Source organism: Rana temporaria, chromosome 1 (assembly GCF_905171775.1).
Source record: "Rana temporaria chromosome 1, aRanTem1.1, whole genome shotgun sequence".
Classification (NCBI taxonomy): Eukaryota; Metazoa; Chordata; class Amphibia; order Anura; family Ranidae; genus Rana; species Rana temporaria.
This window is the reverse complement of record NC_053489.1, coordinates 662,345,657-662,370,718: the sequence shown is the minus strand read 5'-3', so window position 1 is coordinate 662,370,718 and position 25,062 is coordinate 662,345,657.

Here is a 25,062-nt window from a genome sequence, read left to right as displayed (position 1 = left end):
ATGCGATATTTATTGCGGAATTTCGACAACTGCGGTAGGAGCCCTCTGATTGGCTCAGAATATTCGTAATATTTTATCGAAATTTCGCAAAATGCGAATGCGATATTTATTGCGGAATTTCGACAACTGCGGTAGGAGCCCTCTGATTGGCTCAGAATATTCGTGATATTTTATCGAAATTTCGCAAAATGCGAATGCGATATTTATTGCGGAATTTCGACAACTGCAGTAGGAGCCCTCTGATTGGCTCAGAATATTCGTGATATTTTATCGAAATTTCGCAAAATGCGAATGCGATATTTATTGCGGAATTTCGACAACTGCGTTAGGAGCCCTCTGATTGGCTCAGAATATTTGTGATATTTTATCGAAATTTCGCAAAATGCGAATGCGATATTTATTGCGGAATTTCGACAACTGCGGTAGGAGAACTCTGATTGGCTGTGATGCAAAAGAAGGGCGGAGAAAATAATCGCGCGATATTCCGATTGCCGAATAATCGCATTGCGATTTTTCGGCAAGATAAAGTGATCGCTTCAGCTACTCGGCCCAGGGTCTCTAATCATACCAGCAATGCTTTTAGACGTCGATGGAGATCTCTAGGATGTGATCTGTTCTAAAAATAAAATTGAAAAAATTTGAATATTCGGAATAGCGAATATTCACCGCGAAATTCGAAATATATCGCGAATACTCGAATATGCCATATTCGAGCCGAATATTCGCAATACGAATATTCGTGAGCAACACTACTGACTTTTAATAAACGTAAAAAAAAGGTGGAAAACCCCTTTAAAGGGAGTCTATAGGCATATTCCGTGTAGCACTACCCCTGAAGGAGCTGCTGGTTTGTATTGGGTTGCACGTTATCTCCGCCGTCTAGGGTACCCGTAAAGTCAATGTCCACGCGACAGGTGTCTTTTCTGTGCTTTTATTACCCAGCCGGGTAAAAACAATAAACAGTGGAAAGGTGAAGGGATCGCGAAATAGGAGACAGCAAATTCAGGTGTAACTGGGTATGGAAACAGTCCTGCTTCCTACGACCAGGCCCGGATTTCCCACAAGGCCACCGAGGCCAGGCCTTGGGGCGGCAGGGTGCCGAGGGGCGGCAGAGGCATGGAGTCCCCCAACGCCCAGAACATACAGTTAAGGGCGGTAAGTTGCTTTCTAGCAGGACTAAATGTGTGGGGGAATCCGCTCACTCGTTAAAGCAGAGGTTCACCCGTACATGACTCGTTTTCCCCTTAGATTCCTGCTCGTTTTGTCTAGGGGAATCGGCTAGTTGTTTTAAAATATGATCCGTACTTACCGTTTACGAGATGCATCTTCTCCGTCGCTTCCGGGTATGGGCTGCGGGACTGGGCGTTCCTATTTTTATTGACAGTCTTCCGAGAGGCTTCCGACGGTCGCATCCATCGCGTCACGATTTTCCGAAAGAAGTCGAACGTCGGTGCGCAGGCGCAGTATAGAGCCGCACCGACGTTCGGCTTCTTTCAGGCTACTAGTGACGCGATGGATGCGACCGTCGGAAGCCTCTCGGAAGACTGTCAATCAAGAAGGAACGCCCGCTCCCGAAGACCCATACCCGGAAGCGACGGAGAAAATGCATCTCGAAAACGGTAAGTACAGCTCATATTTTAAAACAACTAGCCGATTCCCCTAGACAAAACGAGCAGGAAGCTAAGGGGATTGTTTGAAAAAATAGTTTAATGGGTGAACTCCCGCTTTAACAAGTTATTGCGGGGGTGAGCTGTGCTCTTCCCATCTCAGCTGTGACAGGAGTTCTAGCACAGTGCTAGGACTCCTGTTTTGGAGGTGACAGGGTCAATAAAGAGAACCTGTCACCTTCAATTGCTATCACGCAGGGGATTGTTTTCTCCTGTGTGATAGCAATAAGGTTAAGTGGAAAAAAAATGATAAAAAAAAATTAAAAAAAATAAATAAAAAGGAAATAATAATTAAATTATTAAAAAAAAAAAGTAAAGAATAAGAAAAATGATATTACATATAAAAAGAAACATACAAAAAAAAAAAAAAAAGACAAGCTACAAATAATAATATAAAAAAAATATTTGAACTAACTGTGCCGCCCCTGCCATCCGGTTGCCATTCTTTGTTGATTTGGGGGGAGGGGGGGTGGTTCGGTTGGCGTGGAGGGGGTGCATTGCAAAACCTGGCCTTGGGGCGGCAGGGAGAGAAAATCCGTCCCTGCCTACGACAACTTTACTTCGCCACTCTAGCCAGAGCGGGTATAGTGCACCTGGACAGGCCTCTCTCACCAGCCTGGCATCCAGAGTGTCACTCGGATGAATAGGATTAAGTCTCTGCCACAGACCCTCCTGAAGATTGGAGACAATTTCGGTCCAAAATCCCTCTTAACCACTTAAGGACCGCCTCGTGCACATATACGTCGGCAGGATGGCACGGCTGGGCACATGCACGTACAGGTACGTCCTCTTTATGTGCACAGCCGTGGGTCCGAAGCTCGCCCGTGACGAAGCTCTATGACCGCGGGACCCGCGGACCCGATCTCCGCTGGAGTCCCGCGATCGGTCCCCGGAGATGAAGAACAGGGAGAGCTGTGTGTAAACACAGCTTCCCCGTTCTTCACTGTGGCGCCGTCATTGATCGTGTGTTCCCTTTTATAGGGAAACACAATCAATGACGTCACACCTACAGCCACACCCCCCTACAGTTAGAAACACAAATGAGGTCACACTTCACCCCTTCAGCGCCCCCTTGTGGTTAACTCCCAAACTGCAACTGTCATTTTCACAGTAAACAATGCATTTTTAATGCATTTTTTGCTGTGAAAATGACAATGATCTCAAAAATGTGTCAAAATTGTCCGAAGTGTCCGCCATAATGTCGCAGTCATGAAAAAAATAACTGAATGCCGCCATTAGTAGTAAAACATTTGTTTTTAATAAAAATGCAATAAAACTATCCCCTATTTTGTAAACGCTATAAATTTTGCGCAAACCAATCGATAAACGCGTATTGCAATTTTTTTTTACCAAAAATAGGTAGAAGAATACGTATCGGCCTAAACTGAGGAAAAAAAAATGTATATATATTTTTGGGGGATATTTATTATAGCAAAAAGTAAAAAACATTGCGTTTTTTTCAAAATTGACGCTCTATTTTTGTTTATAGCGCAAAAAATAAAAACCGCAGAGGTGATCAAATACCACCAAAAGAAAGTTCTATTTGTGGGAAAAAAAGGACGCCAATTTTGTTTGGGAGCCACGTCGCACGTAAAGCGACGCAGTGCCGAAATCGCAAGAACTGGCCAGGTTCTTTAGCTGCCTAAAGGTCAGAGTCTTAAGTGGTTAACTGGATTCAGCACCTGGTTCTCCTTCACACAGCTTTGGTTAAATCAGCAACTGATAGGCGACCTGCGTCTAGGGTGACCACGTGTCCCAGATTGCCTGGGACAGTCCTGCATTTTGCAGGTCTGTCCCTGGCACATTCATTCCAGGACAATAAAGTGTCCCAGAATGAAACTAATACAGCCACCCCCCAGGGCCAATCTAAAGCCCCCAAAAAAGGCCGCCACATCACCGCTTTACTTACTGACAATACTTGTCCTGGCCGGGAATGCCTGGAGGAGCACAATCCCCGCCCCCTGCTTGTGATTGGAAAAATCATAAATCCCGCCTCTTGTGTCCAATCACTGTGCTGTGATTCGTTACAGCACAAGCTGATTTTTGGGAAGGGAGGGTGTCTCTGAATGGTAGTTTGGAAATGTGGTCACCCTACCTGCGTCCAGCCTCTCAGAACGGCTTCCTCCCATTGGACGGACAGCCCAGGACCATCTGGCAAATTCGAGATCCAGTCGACTGACTGGATCCACCAACAGATGAATGTGCTCCAGACCAACGTGGTCCCGGAGCAAGGAACACACACGCACACGCCCCGGCCAGGAGGGCGACACACGGCTGCTGAGGAGAGATACTCAACCGCACTCGACCCCACTACTGCCACCTGCCGTCCGGGGGTGACGGGAGTCCCTAGACAAAAGGATAGCACACAGTACAGCCAAGCTGGAGCAGAGACTCCAAATTTAACCAAATAACAGGTTCAGAGCCAACTACCTCTCTGAACTTCCCCTAAATTTAGAATAGCACCGGCTCTGAAAATAGCCAGGAGCTACATCTGCATATCCATCCAAATGCAATCAGCATTATTTTTTAACCACTTGCCGACCGCCTCCTGCACAGATACGTCGGCAGATTGGCACGGCTGCGCAAAGTAACATATATTTGCCGCTAGCTCCGCGACCATGCCAACGGGACCCGTGGACTCGATATGCGCCGGTGTCCTGCGATCATGTCACGGAGCGGCAGAACGGAGAGAGGCAAGTGTAAACAAGGCATTTTCCTGTTCTGCCTAGTGACAGGACACTGATCTACTGCTCCCTCTCAGGAGCAGTAAACAGTGTCGTGTCACAGTAAGCCCCGCCCCCCACAGTTAGAATCACTCCCTAGGACACACTTAACCCCTTCCTCGCCCCCTAGTGGTTAACCCCTTCTCTGACAGTCACATTTATACAGTAATCAGTGCATTTTTATAGCACTGATCGCTGTATAAATGTGAATTGTCCCAAAATAGCGTAAAAAGTATCCGATGTGTCCGCCATAATATCGCAGTCCCAATAAAAATCGCAGATCGCCGACATTTCTAGTAAAAAAAAAATTATTAATAAAAATGCCATAAAACTATCCCCTATATTGTAGACGCTATAACTTTTGCGCAAACCAATCAATATACACTTATTAAGATTTACCAAAAATACGTAGAAGAATACGTATCGGCCTAAACTGAGAAAAAAATATTTTTTTTTATATATTTTTGGGGGATATTTATTATAGCAAAAAGTAAAAAATATTGCTTTTTTTCAAAATTGTCGCTCTATTTTTGTTTATAACGCAAAAAATAAAAAAATAAAACTCCCTCCAAGTCATCTGCCCTTCATCTATCCATCAGCATATGCAAGGGGTGTCAAATTCAGTAAGGGATGTCAAAATCAGGTACCCCATAAAAAAAAAGGATTATAGTTCTGCTAATGGAGAAAGTATAAAATTCATGGCATTTCTATTAAATCACCAGTAGATGGCAGCATAGAATGAAAAGCCTGAATGACATAGAGCACATTCTAATGGAACCATTGCTAATAGCAGGGGAACCAAAAGACTGACCTTTGTTTCTGGTGGGAATACAATAGCAGTTGCTACCCGGTCTATCAGTCTGAAGATCATGTGTTTGTGTCATTGCAGGTAAGAGGGAGCATATTTAAGGCTATAAACAGGGCGAAAGTGATTTCATTTACATCCTTGTAAAGGCTGCTGTGTGATTTAATTAACATATCAACACATGTGCAATAGTTTATTATTTTCTATGAAGATATTATTCCTGTATATGTGAATGGTATTATTTTAGATATAGATGTGTATTATTATGTATGAACACTAGGGTTGAGCTCCGGCGTGTTTGCACACTCCACGTGCAGAGCCCACGGCGCTGTGCTAACCACAGGCAGTGAGGCATTTCCTGATCTCTGCAGCCGCGCATCGGGACAATGTCTCCCTGCCTGTGATTAGCGAAACGCCGCGCCCACTTCCTGGCGGGCTCTGCACGTGGAGTGGAACACAATAGCAGTTGCTACTCGGTCTATCAGTCTGAAGGTCTCTTTAAATTTAGAGTTAGGGTCTGCAGAACACAGGGTACCTTGACAGGGCCTGCAGCTTATGTATGTATTTGCAAATATGTGCAACTAAACCTCCTGTTTTTAACTCGTACTGTTAGACAGGCTAATTCGGTTGGTCACTGGCTGGTTGGTAAGTTAAGTTTGGAAATTCTTTGGTTTTATTTGAAATCCCTCTCCTCTCCTTAACCACTTAAGCCCCGGACCAATATGCTGCCTAAAGACCCAAGGGGTTTTTACAGTTCGGGACTGCGTCGCTTTAACAGACAATTACGCGGTCGTGCGACGTGGCTCCCAAACAAAATTGGCGTCCTTTTTTCCCCACAAATAGAGCTTTCTTTTGGTGGTATTTGATGACCTCTGCGGTTTTTATTTTTTGCGCTATAAACAAAAATAGAGCGACAATTTTGAAAAAAATGCAATAATTTTTACTTTTTGCTATAATAAATATCCCCCAAAAACATATATAAAAAAATGTTTTTCCCTCAGTTTAGGCCGATACGTATTCTTCTACCTAGTTTTGGTAAAAAAAATCGCAATAATCGTTTATCGGTTGGTTTTCGCAAAATTTATAGCATTTACAAAATAGGGGATAGTTTTATTTTTTTTTATTTTTTTACTACTAATGGCGGCGATCAGCGATTTTTTTTGTGACTGCGACATTATGGCGGACACTTCGGGCAATTTTGACACATTTTTGGAACCATTGTCATTTTCACAGCAAAAAATGCATTTAAATTGCATTGTTTATTGTGAAAATGACAGTTGCAGTTTTGGGAGTTAACCACAGGGGGCGCTGTAATATTTAGTGTTCACTTAGTGTGTGTTTACTACTGTAGGGGGGTGTGGCTGTAGGACTGACATCATCGATCTAGTCTCCCCTATAAAAGGGATCACTCGATCGATGCGCCGCCATAGTGAAGCACGGGGAAGCAACGGAGCGGCTATAAACGAATAGCCGCGCCGTCGTCCCGGATCGCTCCCCCAGGGCTTACCGACCGCCGCATGTAGCGGGGGGGGGTCCCGATCGGACCTCCCACCCACGTCAAGCAGAGCATGTACACGTTGATGTGCCTGTCCGTGCCATTCTGCTGACGTATATCTACATGAGGAGGTCGGCAAGTGGTTAAAGCTGATTGGCTGCTGGCGGCCGTGCTGTTATTTGCAACCTGGGTGTGTGCACACTCTCACCCAAAATGGAGATAAGAGAGCCAGAGGACTAGATAAGTGTTTGTGCCCACATACCAAGCATGTTAACCCCTTCAAGCCCGCCTGCAGTGGCTCTTTAACGGGGGGGGGGGGGTCGGTCAAACTTCTCGATTACTGTGATTGGATGTCATAGTGGTCAGATGATCGGAAGCATGTCCTACTGGCTGTCAGTCATAATCTGTGACATCTCAGTCATTTCTGTGGGAGCTGCTCAATTCAGTGCTCCAACCCAGTATCTGACTCCCCAGGTTGATTGCCCAGAAGTGACGCGGTTTTCAGACTGCCTGAAACCCGGACACATTATTCAGACTGGACTATGGCTTCCAAGCTATATATACATCTTGGAGGGAAGGGTGCAGTTTGACATGTTCATCTGGGCTCTAGATGACCTTGTCCCGGCACTGTGTCCGATGCCCTATGGAGGGTGGGATTAGCATCTCAGCTCCAGAGCTCTATTCTCTCCAAAGAGCACCTAAGCCAGGGCTCGACACATCCCGGGCGCCAGGTCGCCATGGCGACTAGAAATGGGGCCCTGGCGACTTGGCTTGGAAGGGGGGGAAAAAAAAAAAAAAAAATTTTTTTTTTTTTTTTTTTTTTTTTTTTGAGCTGGGGCCATCTGGTGGTGAGCCGTTGGTATTACAAGTTATTACCACCAGATGTGAGCTGGCGCCATCTGGTGGTGGCCGTTGGTATTACAAGTTAAGCATTACAAGTTAAACAGCAATTCTAATGTCATTTTTCACTATTTTCACTGCCATCTTCTTCCCTCTAATTAGAACCCCCAAACATTATATATATTTTTTATCCTAACACCCTAGAGAATAAAATGGCAAACGTTGCAATACTTTCTGTCATGCCGTATTTGCGCAGCGGTCTTACAAGCGCATTTTTTGGTGAACAAATTACACTTTTTTTAATTAAAAAATAAGACAATAGTAAAGTTATCCCCATTTTTTTTTTAATATTATGAAAGATAATGTTACGCCGAGTAAATTCATACCCAACATGTCACGCTTCAAAATTGCGTCCGCTCGTGGAATGCAGACAAACTTTTACCCTTTAAAATCTTCATAGGCGACGTTTAAAAAAAATCTACAGGTTGCATGTTTTGAGTTACAGAGGAGGTCTAGTGCTAGAATTATTGCTCTCGCTCTACCAATCGCGGCGATACCTCACGTGTGTGGTTTGAACACCGTTTACATATGGGGGCGCTGGTCACGTATGTGTTCGCTTTCTGCGCGCAAGCTCGTCGGGACGGGGCGCGTTTTCTGGCTCCTAACTTTTTTACCTGGCTCCTAGATTCCAAGCAAATTTGTCAACCCCTGACCTAAGCCACCCTACCTTCCTCAGAGCCCTTCAGCCCTCCCTCCCCTAGAGCCACACAGGGCCCTTTAGTTCAATGCCCCCTATAGAGCAATCTTTCTCAATGTTTTTACCCCAGAGGAACCCTTGAAAAACTGTTCAGGTCTTGAGGAACCCTCTCTAAACTCAATTTATTGGGGGTCAGTAGGAAAAGTGCCCCTTACAATGTGGAAAGATGTCCCCCCTCATTTAGTGGTGTTCTGAATGCCACCTTCACAGACAGCTAATAAGACTATGTGATGGACGTGAAAATAAAATGAATATTTTATTCTATTTTACTTAGGCTCCTTTCACACTTGTACGACTTCAAAGTCACGCGATTTTGCCGCGATTTCGCGGCCACGATTTTACCGCGATTTTTCCACGATTCGCGGCCGCAATTTCAATGAATGCCTGTGTAAGTGGCATCAAAATCGGACAAAAGTAGTGCAAGAACTACTTTGAAGTCGGCACTACTTAAAGTCGTGCCAGTATGAATGGTAGTCATTGAAAATCATGGAGAATGACTTGTCATACGATTTTGCAGTCCAAAATCGTGAGAAAAGTTGTATAAGTGTGAAAGGGCCCTTAGTGTTAGAATCACTTAAATGTTGCCAAATGTTGCTTTTCTTATATTCTTATATATTGTTTTATATTCCTTTATTTCTTGATCGATATATGGTATAATACATATGTATGAGAGTGTATTAGAAAATTATTTTCCTTGATAAGATTTGTCAGATATGTTTTTTTAAGTATATTTCAACTTGGATGGACATACAAAAGGATAAAGGAGAGCTCAGCTTCCATTTTCTCCTTCTGCTTTTCATCTTTCAAATGTGTCCTCCGGCCCTTCCCCCTACTGCATTCCCAAATGGCTTCACTTCAAAACCCCCCTTCCTTGTCTTTGCTTTACTGAGGGAACTTTTATGCCACGAGGGCAAGAAGAACATGGAACAGGAAACCATCCCTATATGGACTGACCTATGAGAGCTTCATGCCAAGGACAAACCACACAGGGGGAGGGTAACTGGGAGTAAAATGTATAATGTGAACCAATCAGTATGCATAATGTTTTGTGATGTCATTTTACCAATAATAAAAAAGAACTGGGTAAGCCCAGTCACTTCCTCTTTGCTGGTGAATGCTGGAAAGGTGAGATGTGGTCTGTTTTGTCTATGGATTGCACAGTCTCACCATATAATTTGGACAAGCGGCAGAATGGGTTTCACCCTGAGAAATTGTGTCAGGAAATTTATTAATCTATTACAACTATTGGTGTCATCTGGCGTCAGCTGGTTCTACCAAGTGGCATTGCCCCTGGAACTTTGCAGATATACTCAAATTTTAGGGTCATCCAGCCACAGCTCAAGGAACTCCTATTGGGCACAGGACCACGGAAGGAACCTTAGGGAACCCTGGCTTAGAATAGCTGCTATAGAGCACCCTACCTTAGCCTCAAATAGGAACTTCTATCGACCACAAGAGGTACCTTTGGGTTCCATGAAACCCTGAGGCCTAGTACACACGAGAGGATTTATCCGCGGATACGGTCCACTGGACCGTATCTGCGGATAAATCCTCTCAAGGATTTCCACGGATTTGGATCCGATGGAGTGTACTCACCATCGGATCGAAATCCGCGCCGAAATCCCCTCGCGATGACGTGTCGCGCCGTCACCGCGATGATGACGCGGCGACGTGCGCGACGCTGTCATAAAAGGAATTCCACGCATGCGTCGAATCATTACGACGCATGCGGGGGATCCCTTCGGACGGATCGATCCGGTGAGTCTGTACAGACCACCGGATCGATCCGCGGGAGCCAATTCAAGCGAATAGATTTGTAGACATGTCTACAAATTTTTATCTGCTGGAATTGGGAAATTTCCGTGGATAAATATCCGCAGGAATGTACACACCATAGAATCTATCCGCTGAAACCGATCCGCTGAGATTTTTCAGCGGATGTATTCTATCGTGTGTGCGGGGCCTAAGAATGCCACCTTTACAGACAGCTAAAAAGATTATTGATGTCATGTGGTGGTAGCTGGTTCTACCAAGTGGTATTTGCCTTGGAACTCTGCTGATATCCTCAAATGTGGGGTCATCCAGCCACAGCTCAAGGAACTCCTATGGGGCACAGGACCATAGGAGGAACCTCAGGGAATCCTTGCTTGGAATAACTGCTATAGAGCACCATACCTCAGCCTATACAGCTCCCCTCATCTTCTCTATCCCATCTCCAACACAGTGGAGATTTTTTCCTCCCACTGATACTGATGCAGCAGCATCCTTTCCTTCCAGTAACACCGCTGATGCAAGGCATTTAACCTTTCCACTGATGCCTGGATATTTCCTCCTTCGACCACTGTTAGCCCCATATTTCACTTCAAGACAATAAGCAAGCTGCTATTGACCGTTTTCCGACTGCCTAACGTACATTTACATTGGCAGAATGGCACGAGCAGGCAAAGCAACGTACAGGTACGTTGCTTTGAATCTGCCACTTGCCACGGGCTCCGTGACCATGCCCGCGGGACCCGCGGACTCTATGTCGGAGAGGCATTTCCCTGTTCTGCCTAGTGACAGGACACTGATCTACTGCTCCCTGTAATCGGTAGCAGTGATCTCTGTCATGTCACTGGTAGCCCAGCCCTTCCACAGTTAGAATCACTCCCTAGGACACACTTAACCCCTTCCTCGCCCGCTACTGGTTAACCCATTCCCTGCCAGTCACATTTACACAGTAATCAGTGCATTTTTATAGCACTGACCGCTGTAAAAATTACAATGGCCCCAAAAGTGTCCGATGTGTCCGCCGCAATATTGCAGTCACGATAAAAAAACCCTGATCGCTGCCATTACTAGTAAAAAAAAAATAATAATAATAAAAATTCCATAAATCTATCCCCTATGTTGTAGACGCGTATTGCGATTTTTTTTTTTTTTTTTTTTACCAAAAATATGTAGAACAATACGTATCGGCCTAAACTGAAGAAAAAAATCTTTTTATATATATATTTTTTGGGGGATATTTATTATAGCAAAAAGTAAAAAATATTGCTTTTTTTTTTCAAAAGTGTCGCTCTATTTTTGTTTATAGCTCAAAAAATAAAAACCGCAGAGGTGATCAAATACCACCAAAAGAAAGCTCTATTTGTGGGGAAAAAAAGGATGTAAATTTTGTTTAGGTACAGCATCGCACGACTGCGCAATTGTCATACATTTTGGCACAGCATGCTGCACCTCTACCAAACCTCACTGCCCCTTGCCCCAACCCAAATTCTCGGCCCACTGATTTAAAAAAGTTCCCAAGTACTGTATGTCTATAAGAAGACCTGGTCACTGATCCCTGGATGGGCACGTGACTGCACCTCTTTAAGGGCAATCACCGTAACTTTTTCTGCACATTTTTACATTTAACATTTATTGAAATGTCAACTTTGGAAACCGTTTATCTGTGTTTTGACATTAAAAAGCTGCCTTGATTTAGATCATCCCTACTTTACCGGATTTTTTTTAAAGAACCTTCATATTTTCTGCTGGAATTTTATTAAAGTTTTAATGCATACATCATATTAAAGTGGAAACAGCATTGGCGACACTAAAGCCTGTACCATGTGGTATATGTTTTGTTACAACGTAAAATATTATCCTGCGGATTTCCCTTCACTTTGACCTGAAAGAAATTTAAATAAAGATGGTTTAAGTGGGCCGTTTGGGGCTTTATTACACATGTTACACAAAGTACGTTGACATAGAGCGTTATTTTCTCAAACCGTGGACCACATGCGCTATAAACTATGGGATGATTTCCATACATTGCAATCAGAGAGAATAGCAGACTCGTAGTCTTCTATATGGGCCACTCATACGTTCATATGGGGCCTCCAGGTTGGATTATAGCCTCTTTTTAATGTATATTTATTTATTCATTGTGTTTGTGATTTTTTTTCCTCGTTCTTAACAATATGAATATTTCATACTTACTGGTGAGCATATAGTCAAGGCCCTGATTCGCCACCAGCAATGGGCATGGTGGCCAAGGGCACTGCCCAACATCCTCCTGCAACAAGAACGAGATAGGATACCACACAACCATAGCATGGAGGATCTTTGGCGCTCACAATCTCTTTGCCCAAGGCCCACCTCCAGAAATAAAGGAATGTTCACACGTTCAGCCCTTGTAAAGTTGACTGTAGTAGGAACAGAGTGTACAATTCTTTGCCACAATTTCGCCTCTGCCTCTTTACACCCAAAATCAGTAATGCTGTACAGTTCAGATTCAATTTTAACCCATGGATGCTGAGCAGTGCTTTGAGTTCCCTTACTGTAGGCCGCCTTTAGGTGGGTTCTTCAGTGGGGCGTATACCAGTCCCATACCTCCCAACTTTTCAACTTCAGAATGAGGGACAAATGAGCATCCAAACGAAGCTGTTGAGCGGGGGGGGTCCGCGGATCAAAGTTGTTGAGCAAGAGGGGGGTCCGCAGATCAAAGTTGTTGAGCGGGGGAGATTTCCGTTTATCAGAGTTGTTGAGCGGGGGGGGGGGTTTGTCGCCAATCACAGGACCGCTGGGTTTACCTCCGGAAAATAGCACTGCTCGCAGGGCCGTGGGCGGGACATTCCCGCGAAATCAGGGCCTGTTGGGAGGTATGCAGTCCTAACCACACTTCCTTGGGCTACAAGCTTTCATGGTAGAATAATGAAGGTAACCTCTTCCCATCAACCACTACCTCTAGCTCTTCTGGCCCCAGCTTATAAAGGACTACGCGTGTGGGCAGGGCTAGATCCATGGTACCCAATGCAAAACAAAAGCATGCTCAGAGCAGGGATGTATTTAGATTTTTGTGCTGCCCTAGGCCTGACTAAACTCGTGCACCCCCTAGTTTAAATATGACCCACCCCTTTCTGTCAAGGTCACACCCCTTGCAGTTTAAGACCCACCCTGAAATTTTCAAGTGGAGACACTAGTTTTGATGGGGTGGGGCAATGGATTCCCTTAATTTGCATAGAATTCCTCTCACTTCCTGTTTGGCTATGGGACAGGAAGTGAAGGGAAATCTCTGCAATGGGACAGGGATGGTAAACATTTTGAAGCAACGCCCCCCCCCCCCCCCACAGTTGCAGAATGCCAACCGCCCACATACTGGAAGCAGTACAGCCGATTTATGGGGGCGCTAAACTAATTTGCCTAACAGTGTAGTGCAAGCCAGCGGAGACACTGTCCGTGCTGCCCCCCTGCAAAGTTCTGCCCTAGGCCTGGGCCTTGTTGGCCTAGGCCAGGATACAGCATTGGCTCAGAGTCCAGGGCAGTTTTATAGTATTGTATCCAGCTGGCTGCAGTTCCAAAGATAATAATTTCACTTGCAGAGCACAGAAGTGAACATTAGCAGCTTTGTCTTACACAGCTGAAGGGCCAGGACAAGGAGTGGGCAGGAGGGGTAGCTGCCCTGGATGCAGTGAAGCAGGGGGGCAAAAAATGGACACAGGGTGGTATACCAATTCTATGAGGTGTATAAACAATGGGGGAGGGGGATGCAGTTCTGGATCCTTGCCCTGGGAGCTGGATGCCCCTGCCATAGCTCCCAACCGTCCCTGATATTGAGGGACTGTCCCTCCTCCATTGTCCCTCATTTTGGTCTGATTTATATAGTTGTTTATAAAATACACTTTTTATCTTTCAACAAGTGTTTCCCAGTGCTAAGGACTCTTTCACACGGAGCGGATCCGTAATTGATCCGCTCCGTTAGCCCGTTTGGCTCAGCGGGGATTCCTCCGTAATCCCCGCTGAGCTGTCGGCGGACAGGGCGGTCCCCGCACACAGTGCAGAGACCGCCCTGTCTCTCCTCCGCTCTCCCCTATGGGGAATCGGATGAATACGGACCGTGTGTCCGTATTCATCCGATCCGTTCCGCCGGACGGAAGAAAAATAGTGTTTTCTTCCGTCCGCAAAAGCGGATCTTTGCGGACGCGGATGGTTGCGGACGTTAGCGGATGCATCATCCGCTAATGTCTGCAATCCCATAGGGATACATTACAAGTCCGTAAACGGACTTGTAATAAACGGACCGTTTGTCCGTACGTGTGAAAGGGCCCTTAACCTTTCATCCAAATTCTAAATTGCTGCATTTGTAAATTTTAAAAGCAAATATAAAGGAAGAGTAGTGGTTAAAAAAATTAAATTGACCTTTTTTGGGGGTAATTCTTCTTTAAGGGGTGTGGCAGGGGGAGTGTCCTATACCTACATACATTTGCTAGTAAGTGTCCCTCATTCCCATCTCAAAATGTTGGGAGGTATGCCGAAACCCTCACTATGTTGATTTTGGGTATGGGGGAGCATGTCATCTCACCCATGAGTGGCGATACATTATCACATGGGGAGGGGCCTACCCAACCTGCTGTAGTTTGGAGGGCAGTCACTATCGGCAGGCACTGTCACTTTGCTAAATGGGCCGTGTCTCTTAAAATAAGATACTTTCTGTCACCATGTCACCTTTGGAAATGTGCATAAATGTGGAGCCGCCCAACGTTGCCACACACCACAGTCAGCCTGGTGACCTGGCTTTTCTCTACTGCATTTACAGCAATTCAGCTTGGTCATTTGCCTTCCCCCAGTCTGTGATTGGACAGTGAAGTTGCAGCAAAAGATAAGCCTTTAACTTTGCTCACAGATGTGCATGTAGTGCATCGTTGGCATTGGGCCACAACACACATAGGGGCCTATTTATAAAAATAATTGCTGTATGAGTGCCAAAGCCATCATGAATAACCGCTTTAATGAGTTTAACACAGACCTTGGCATTTTATGGCCCCCGGGTCACATCCAGCCCCTTGGCTATCCCTGTCCAGCCGCGTGAGGTCATCCAAAAATTTGAAATTAAATTGAAATAAGTATACGCTATTCACACAATACAACGGCATTGATTTTATTTTGAAGGTGGCTGCTTTTTTTTCTTAATCTACGTTCTACGTATTTGCGTGCGTGCCTATGGACCTACAGTGTTGGAGAACAGTTGTCTACAAGAGATGGTGGCGGCTGAAACCCCCCCCCCCCCGCATGTCTCTATGGCTCCGGGGGAGGAGTGTGGGTTCCCTGGATCCAGGCCGGCTAGTCAACAAGATGGTGGTGGCTGTGCTTCTGCCCTTGTTGGTTTGCTGTTCGCACTTCCGTCCTTTCCGAGCAGCTTTGGGCATGTAGGAGTGGCGGCGCCGCCCCTCGAGCGACTAAGGTGGAGCATTTGAGGTGGGCAACAAGGATTTAAAGCGGAGTTCCGGCCACAATTTCACTTTTTATATATAAATACCCCTGTAATACACAAGCTTAATGTATTCTAGTAAAGTTAGTCTGTAAACTAAGGTCCGTTTTGTTAGGTTGTTACAGCATTTAGACACTTTATAAAATAGAAATTGACTGGGGCCATCTTAAGTGTGGGCATCATGAAGCCAGACTGTATGACTTCCTGAATTTCAGCCTTGCAGATCTCGCACATGCTCAGTGCTGCACAAGCAGTGTCAGATCAGGTTTCAGCACCTGTGCTGTCCAAGTCACATGATTCTTTGAGACTGGGGAGTGCACAGACTCCTGGAAAGTTACACCCACTACATTCCCAGGAGTCTGTGCGGTGTAGGTTAGGAAGCATTAAGCACCTAGGTGCAGGAAGTGGGAAGATTAACTATTCTGCCTAGCAACAACACTTTGAAGGCATCTAAAAAAAAAAAAAAATTCGTAAAGGACTAATGACATTTTTTTAAAACTACTGATGTAATGTTATATTTATGGGTGGAACTCCACTTTAATGTGAATGGGCATGTGGGGAGGTGTCTCCAGATCCCGTTCTCCACCCCACAAGTAAGAGACGGGGCCTATGCCTTGCTGTGGAAGTGACGTTACAAGTCGAAGGAGCATTTAACAGTGGAGGAGGGTGGACCATGGGAGGTAGACACTAAGGATTTGATGCTAACAGACATGTGGGGAGGTGTCACCAGGCCCCCTCTCCACTCCACATGTAAGGGACGAGCCTATGCCTTGCTGCGGAAGTGACGTTACAAGCCAAGGGCATGTACAACAGTGTAGAAGAGTGACCATGGGAGGTGGGCAACAAGGATTTGATGCGAATGGGCATATGAAGAGGTGTCACCAGATCCCACACTTAAGGGGCGGGCCTATACCATGTTTCGAAAGTGACGTTACAAGCTGGAGGGGTGTATAACCGTTGAGAAGGGTGAACCATGGGAGGTGGGCAACAGGAATTTTGATGTAAGTGGGCATGTGGGGAGGTGTCTCCAGGTCCCATTCTAAATTCCCACAAGTAAGAGACGGGGCCTATGCCTTGCTGCGGCAGTGACGTTACAAGTCGAAGGAGTGTTTAACAGTTGAGTAGGGTGGACCATGGGAGGTGGGCACTAAGGATTTGATGCGAGCGGACATGTGGGGAAGTGTCACCGGATCCCACTATCCACCCCACACGTAAGGGGTGGGCCACTGCTATGATGCAGAAGTGAGGTTACAAGCTGGAGGAGTGTATAACAGTTGGGAAGGGTGAACCATGGGAGGCGGGCAACAAGGATTTGATACGAGTGGGCATGTGGGGAGGTGTTACCAGGTCCCACTAATAACCCAACTGGTAAGGGGCAGAGCCTATGCCTTGCTGCAGAAGTAACGTCACAAACCAGGGCCATGAATAACAGTGGAGGAAGTATATAAAAGCTCATCTTATTGGTTCAGCCCTCCACAACAGTCCCAGTTTCTCATGTGGCCCCTTGGGAAAATTACTTGTTCACCTCTGGTCTAAGGCCTCGTACAGACGGACGGACTGTCCGCTGAAAACGGTCCGCCGGACTGTTTTCAGCGGACATGTCCGCCCGGAGATTTCTGTCTGATGGTTGTCCGCGCGTACACGATACGCGGTGACGTGCCCGTGCCGTCGCCGCGACGTGCGCGGCCCTGGAAGTTCAATGCTTCCACGCATGCGTCGAATCACTTCGACGCATTCGAGGGATGGCGGCCAATCGGACATGTACGCTGAGTCTGTACAGACGACCGAACATGTCCGACGGACAGGCTTCCAGCGGACATGTTTCTTAGCATGCTAAGAAACATTTGTCCGCCGGAAAACGGTCGGCTGGACAAATGTCCGCTGGAAACCTGTCCGGTCGGCCGTACACACGACCGAACATGTCTGCTGAAACTGGTCCACGGAGCAGTTTTAGCAGACATGTTCGGTCGTGTGTACGGGGCCTCAATTGTTAATTTCATATGATTGTCGACTCCATCTAGTGGCCATAATGCAATATTTTCCTGGTTGAGGCATGTCAGGAAAATACGGCATTATGGCCACTAAATGAAGCGGACAATCATAGAAAATGAAAATATTAGACACCTTACAGGGATTATTTGTGACAACTGACTACATTTTTCATAGCTAGACCCTATAGTATTCATATCTGAGCTCTATCGCACAATTTTTTATTTATTTTTTGCACCTGTAAATGTGTGGTGGGGTGGCAGACAAAATGATTGACAGGGAACCACAGGACACATATTCTTGCACGTTTCTGCTATGCAAGAATGTGAATGCTCCCTTAAAGTTATTCAGCATTCACAGGGTGTAAGACTTAAAAAAATCCAGATTCGAACATTCCTATAGTTGTCTTCCATGTGCTAGAACAACATGACTCGCTGTGCTGAAGGTTGCATCCAAGACACAAATTCCACTTTTTTTTTTCTTTCCTTCTGTTTTCAAGTAAAGAAATGTACCCGAGCAAACAAATGCTGGGAATTTAGTTTCACGAAAGGACGCTGGCGACGTCCCATATGGTCAAGGCTGGGGCAGAAGTTCACTGAGCTCAGGGTTGGCTAAAAAGTATTTGTTCTGGACGGCGGAAGATAAATATGTGTTTGCAAGCACATTTTAAACAATAAGGGGATAGGATCAACATTGAGGGGGGGAGCGCAGGAACAGAGGGATTAAAAGCTGAACTCCAGGCAGATATTAAAGACACATTTATGGAGCTTTGTATTCTTTTTTTAATGCAAGCAGTGTAGGTATCTGAACTTGACTTGAATACCAGCCTTCTCTAATCCCTGTGCAGCAGATCTTAGATTGGACGAGAGAGAGAGAAGCCGCACAAGAAACTGATCAATTGTGCAGAGTGATAGACAGAAAAGCTCATTAGTCTACTGCTCCTCCTTTCACTGTTCAGTCATAGACGGAGGGAGGGGCAAGACCTGTAATGGTTACTTCCCTGCTACACATACAATTAGATCTCCTGCCTCCCCAGACAGGGATGCAATGTGCGGCAGAGCTGTGTAAATCTCAGGAATAAATAGATAGAAATACAAATCCTTTGAAATACAAGTCCATTAAGTCCAAGCGATGCGTGTGATTTATATGTCAGTATTACCTAATATATCCCTGTATGTTGTGGTCATTCAGGTGCTTATCTAATAGTTTAACGCCATATAGTTCTGTGCATTACTGCAAGTTAAACACTGTAAATTTAATTGCGTTACTGCAAGTTTAACGCCATCTAGTTCAGTGCGTCACTGCAAGTTTACTGCCATCTAGTTCTGTGCGTTACTGCAAGTTTAAAACCATCTAGTTCTGTGTGTCACTGCAAGTTTACTGCTATCTAGTTCTGTGCATTACGGCAAGTTTAACGCCATCTAGTTCTGTGCGTTACTGCAAGTTTAACGCCATCTAGTTCTGTGCGTCACTGCAAGTTTAATGCCATCTTACTTCTCTGAAAAAGTAATTGCGTTAGTGACTCAGTTACTACATTGAAAAAGTAATTAGTTACTCAGCAAAGTAACAGTGACTTTAAAAAAAAAAAATACATACAAAAAAATAAAAAATAAAAAAAAGATATTGAATACAGACAGTGCTATGAGGCTCATGCCTTTCTTGTGCTAATAAATATTTTTTTTACCATTTTTTTAAAATTTATAATGCTTTATTTTATTTTTTAAGGGGGGAGGGGGTGGACCGTGTCAGTGTGTTTTTTTCATTCTTTTTTTTTTTATTCTTTATTTATTTTTAATTTTTTTTTTCAGCCCTGTTGGGGGGCTTTGGTGAGATATCAGGGGTCTTAACAGACCTCTTACATCTCCCCTTTGAGACAGAGAAAGGGACTAGGGACACATGTTCCCCAGTCCCTTTCTCAGCAGCATCAGCTGCGCTGAAAATAAAAGCAGAGAAGACAGCTTCTTCTCTTCATTCATAAACTGAAACATTGTAGCTCTGTGCGTTACTGCAAGTTTAATGCCATCTAGTTCTGTGCGTTACTACAAGTTTAATGCCATCTAGTTCTGTGAGTTACTGCAAGTTTAATGCCATCTAAATCTGTGCGTCACTGCAAGTTTAATGCCATCTAGTTCTGTGCGTCACTGCAAGTTTAATGCCATCTAGTTCTGTGCGTCACTGCAAGTTTAATGCCATCTAGTTCTGTGCGTTACTGCAAGTTTAACGCCATCTAGGTCTGTGCGTTACTGCAAGTTTAATGCCATCTAGTTCTGTGCATTACTGCAAGTTTAATGCCATCTAGTTCTGTGCGTCACTGCAAGTTTACTGCCATCTAGTTCTGTGCGTCACTGCAAGTTTACTGCTATCTAGTTCTGTGCATTACTGCAAGTTTAACGCCATCTAGTTCTGTGCGTTACTGCAAGTTTAACGCCATCTAGTTCTGTGCGTCACTGCAAGTTTAATGCCATCTAGTTCTGTGCGTTACTGCAAGTTTAATGCCATCTAGTTCTTTGCGCCGCTGCAAGTTTAACGCCATCTAGTTCTGTGCGTTACTTCAAGTTTAATGCCATCTAAATCTGTCTGTCACTGCAAGTTTAATGCCATCTAGTTCTGTGTGTCACTGCAAGTTTAATGCCATCTAGTTCTGTGCGTCACTGCAAGTTTAACGCCATCTAGTTCTGTGCGTTACTGCAAGTTTAATGCCATCTAGTTCTGTGCGTTACTGCAAGTTTAATGACATCTAGTTCTGTGCGTCACTGCAAGTTTAATGGTATCTAGTTCTATGCGTCACTGCAAGTTTATTGCCATCTAGTTCTGTGCGTTACTGCAAGTTTAATGCCATCTAGTTGTGTGCGTCACTGCAAGTTTAATGCCATCTAGTTCTGTGTGTCACTGCAAGTTTAATGCCATCTAGTTCTGTGCGTCACTGCAAGTTTAATGCCATCTAGTTCTGTGTGTCACTGCAAGTTTAATGCCATCTAGTTCTGTGCGTCACTGCAAGTTTAATGCCATCTAGTTCTGTGCGTTACTGCAAGTATAACGCCATCTAGGTCTGTGCGTTACTGCAAGTTTAACGCCATCTAGTTCTGTGCGTTACTGCAAGTTTAATGCCATCTAGTTCTGTGCGTCACTGCAAGTTTAATGCCATCTGGTTCTGTGCGTCACTGCAAGTTTAACGCCATCTAGTTCTGTGCGTCACTGCAAGTTTAATGCCATCTAGTTCTGTGCGTTACTGCAGGTTTACTGCCATCTAGTTCTGTGAGTCACTGCAAGTTTAATGCCATCTAGTTCTGTGCGTTACTGCAGGTTTAATGCCATCTAGTTCTGTGCGTCACTGCAAGTTTAACGCCATCTAGTTCTGTGCGTCACTGCAAGTTTACTGCCATCTAGTTCTGTGCGTTACTGCAAGTTTAACGCCATCTAGTTCTGTGCATCTCTGCAAGTTTACTGCTATCTAGTTCTGTGCGTCACTGCAAGTTTAATGCCATCTAGTTCTGTGCGTTACTGCAAGTTTAACGCCATCTAGTTCTGTGCGTCACTGCAAGTTTAATGCCATCTAGTTCTGTGCGTTACTGCAAGTTTAATGCCATATAGGTCTGTGCGTTACTGCAAGTTTAATGCCATCTAGTTCTGTGCGTTACTGCAAGTTTAACACTGTATATTTCATTGTGTTACTGCAAGTTTAACGCCATGTATTCAATTGCTTAGTTACATAGTAGGTGAGATTGAAAAAAGACACAAGTCCATCAAGTCCAACCTATGTGTGTGATTATATGTCAGTATTACCTTGTATATCCCTGTATGTTGTGGTCGTTCAGATGACTATCTAATCGTTTCTTGAAACCATTGATGCCCCCAGCTGGGACTACCGCCTGTGGAAGGGAATTCCACATCCTTGTCGCTCTTACAGTAAAGAACCCTCTACGCAGTTTAAGGTTAAACCTCTTTTCTTCTAATTTTAATGAGTGGCCACGTGTCTTGTTAAACTCCCTTCTGTGAAAAAGTTTAATCCCTATTGTGGGGTCACCAGTACGGTATTTGTAAATTAAAATCATATCCTCTCTCAAGCGTCTCTTCTCCAGAGTGAATAAGTTCAGTGATCGCAACCGATCACTGAAGTCCCCCCGAGTCCCCGTTTTACTTACCTGAGCCCTGAATCTCCGTGGGCGCGGTATTACGTTGCTTTCCACCAGCTCTTCATTGGATAATAGATAGCAGCGCAGCCATTGGCTCCCGCTGCTGTCAATCAAATCATTGACGCGGCGTGCCGGGGGCTGGGCCGAGTGATACACTCGGTGGCTATGGCTGCCGACTGTGTCACACGGGAGCGTGCCCGCAAGCTATCCTCCTTGGGAGAGTGCTTCCCAGAGGAGCCGAGACTGCTGCAGAGGGACCCCAGAAGATGAGGATCGGGGCCACTCTGTGCAAAACGAACTGCACAGAGGAGGTAAGTTTGGTATGTTTGTTATTTAAAAAAATAAAAATAAATATTAAACCTTTACAACCTCTTTAACCCTAGACCTCTGGTTTAACTGCAGGTTGTAGTCTATTAGCCGGATTCAGATAGACTTACGCCAACGTATCTTCTGATACGCCTCGTAAGTTCACTGATGCGCCGTCGTATCTATGCGCCTGATGCTTGAAACAAGATACGCCTGAATTTTGGCTCCATCCGACCGACGTAAGTCTCCTATGCCGTCGTATCTTGGGCGCATATTTACGCTGGCCGCAAGGGGCGCTTCCATTGATTTACGCGTCGAATATGCAAATGACCGAGATACGCCGATTCACAAACGTACTTGCGCCCGTCGCTGTAATCTACGCCGTTTACGTAAGGCGTACGTCCGGCGTAAAGTTAAAACACCATATATGAGGCGCAGCCCATGCAAAGGTATGGACGTCGGAACAACCGTCGTATTTTACGTTGTTTACGTAAGTCGTACGTGAATGGGGCTGGGTGTAGGTTACGTTCACGTTGTAGGCATTGAGCCGTCGTATCTTAGGGAGTATATGCAACGTGATTCTGAGCATGCGCCGTTCGTTCGGCCCTTCATTTACATGGGGTCACGCTTCATTTTAATAGATCACGCCCACTACCTTCATACTTTGAATTAGGCGGGCTTACGCCGGCCAATTTATGTTACGCCGGCGCAAGTTTGGGAGCGAGTGCTTTGTGAATACTGGGGTAGATTCAGGTACCTTTTGCGCCCTCTTACGGAGGCGCAGCGTACCGTTTTAACGCTGCGCCTCCGTAAATTACGTGCACTACGCTTCATTCATGAAGCAGTAGCTACGTAATTTGCGCGGGCGCTCATTGAAAATGCCCGGCGTAAGGGCGCGTAATTTAAATGATCCCGTAGGGGGCGTGGATCATTTAAATTCGCCGAATGTAGTGCGCATGCTCCGTCGGGAAACTTTCCCGACGTGCATTGCGGCAAATGACGTCGCAAGGACGTCATTTGCTTCAACGTGAACGTAAATGGCGTCCAGCGCCATTCACGATTCACTTACGCAAACAACGTAATTTTCAAACATCGTGACGCGGGAATGACGGGTATACTTAGCATTGGCTGCCCCTGCTAATAGCAGGAGCAGCCTTACGCGGAACCCGGCGAACGTAAACGACGTAAACTGCGTACGCAGGGCGCGCGTACGGTTGTGAATCGGCGTTAGTATGCAATTTGCATACTCTACGCTGACCACTACGGGAACGCCACCTAGCGGCCAGCGTAAGAATGCAGCCTACGATACGACGGCATAAGAGCCTTATGCCAGTCATATCTTAGGCTGCAGTCGGCGTATCGAGCTCTCTGAATCAGGAGCAGTCGATACGCCGGCGCAACTAAGCAATTGCGCTGCGTAACTATGGTTACGCAGACGCAATTGGTTTCTGAATCTACCCCACTGTTCTAGCCTCACTGATTTACGTCAGCGTAGCGCAAATGAGATGCGCTACGCCGGTCTAAAGATGCGCCGCTCTACGTGAATCCGGGCCTCTATCTCCATCCAGCCACACATTCTTGGTGGCCAGTGGGATAAAATGAAGGACACAGAACAGTCAATACCTCCTTTTAGGGTCGCTCCTCCTCCTTTCCTGCTGATGTCACTGCTTCTGTCAACCAGTCAGCACCTGGGCTTGAAGGAACTCCCAGCAGCCTCAACCCAGTGATATTTTTGGTTAGTCCTAGGCCAAACTCTGGACAGTTCCCATCCGTGCTTGTGAGGCGAATTTTTTTTCTTGTTGACTGATTGTGCAAACCAAATCCCTTTAAACGTCTACTGATCCAAAACAAATTTCAGCATTTGGATACATGGCTCCTTATTTTTTAAGTTTTAGGTGATCGATATGCTGCCTAATAATCTGGTCATTCATAGTCTTTACTCTGTATGAGGTTGGCCCAGTTCCCTCAACAACAGTGGCTGGTATCCATCTGGGTCCAGCACCATAGTATCTGGCATATACATCTGATCCTGGTTCAAACATTCTCCATTCTAATGAACTCACATGTTTGTAGAACTGATATTTTTGCTTCCCCTGTAACGCAGAGTTCATATCGGGGTCGGTCCAAACAAGCTTTAAGTCTCCTGTTCATGAGTAACTCTACAGAACTACAGCCAGTACTGGAGCGTAGAGTTACATGCTGTTGCAAGAGAAACTATGCCAGTTTCTCGTTCCAGTCTCCATTAATAATTCTTTCAAAGCATCGTTTGTAGTTCGAACTATACATCCAGCTTGTCCAATTCGAAGATGGGTGGAATGAGGCTGTTATAATATGGTTGGTAAGATTTAAGTCCATAAATGCATTAAACTGACATGAGCTGTTTACTTTATTTCATGGGTGCCCAAACTTGGTAACCAGTCGCGGGTCACAATGAGCGGAGCCGGTGGATAGTAGCCCACTCGGCGCTATAGAGCCCACTCTACTCTCTTTTTTTTGCCGTATTGGATTGGAGGCAGGCGTATGTAAACGGACACAAGTCCATTTACACCTTCCACTCCTTAGAGGTGAATGGAGGGTCCGATTTGTTTGGACTGACCATGTGAAAGGGGCCTAAGGCTGCTTTCACACTGATGTTCTGTGGTTTACCCACATGATGGGTGCAGCACAGTTTTACTGTGGCTTTCCTGCAGGTTAGCTGCACTTTGCCATAGACTTCTATTATATCCTGTAGGTGTGGTGCACTTCCCGAAAGCACACCAAACTCGCAGGTAATAGAGGTCTATGGCTCAGTGCAGGTAACCCACAGGTGCTCTTCTCTGCACCTGTGGATCAGTTTGAAAGCAGCTCAGTAACCACTATAGAACAGATATGCCCATATATACACTGTGGGGCAGATTCACATACATTTGCATGGGCGCAGCGTATGTGAGATACGCTACGCCGCTGTAACTTACTTTTCAAAGCTTTGAATCCAGAAAGAATTTGCGCCGTAAGTTAAGGCGGCTTAGTGTATATCTCGCGGCGTAACGTCGCGTAATTCAAATCGGCGAGTAGGGGGCGTGTTTCATTTAAATGAAGCGCGTCCCCGCGCCGAACGAACTGCGCATGCGCCGTCC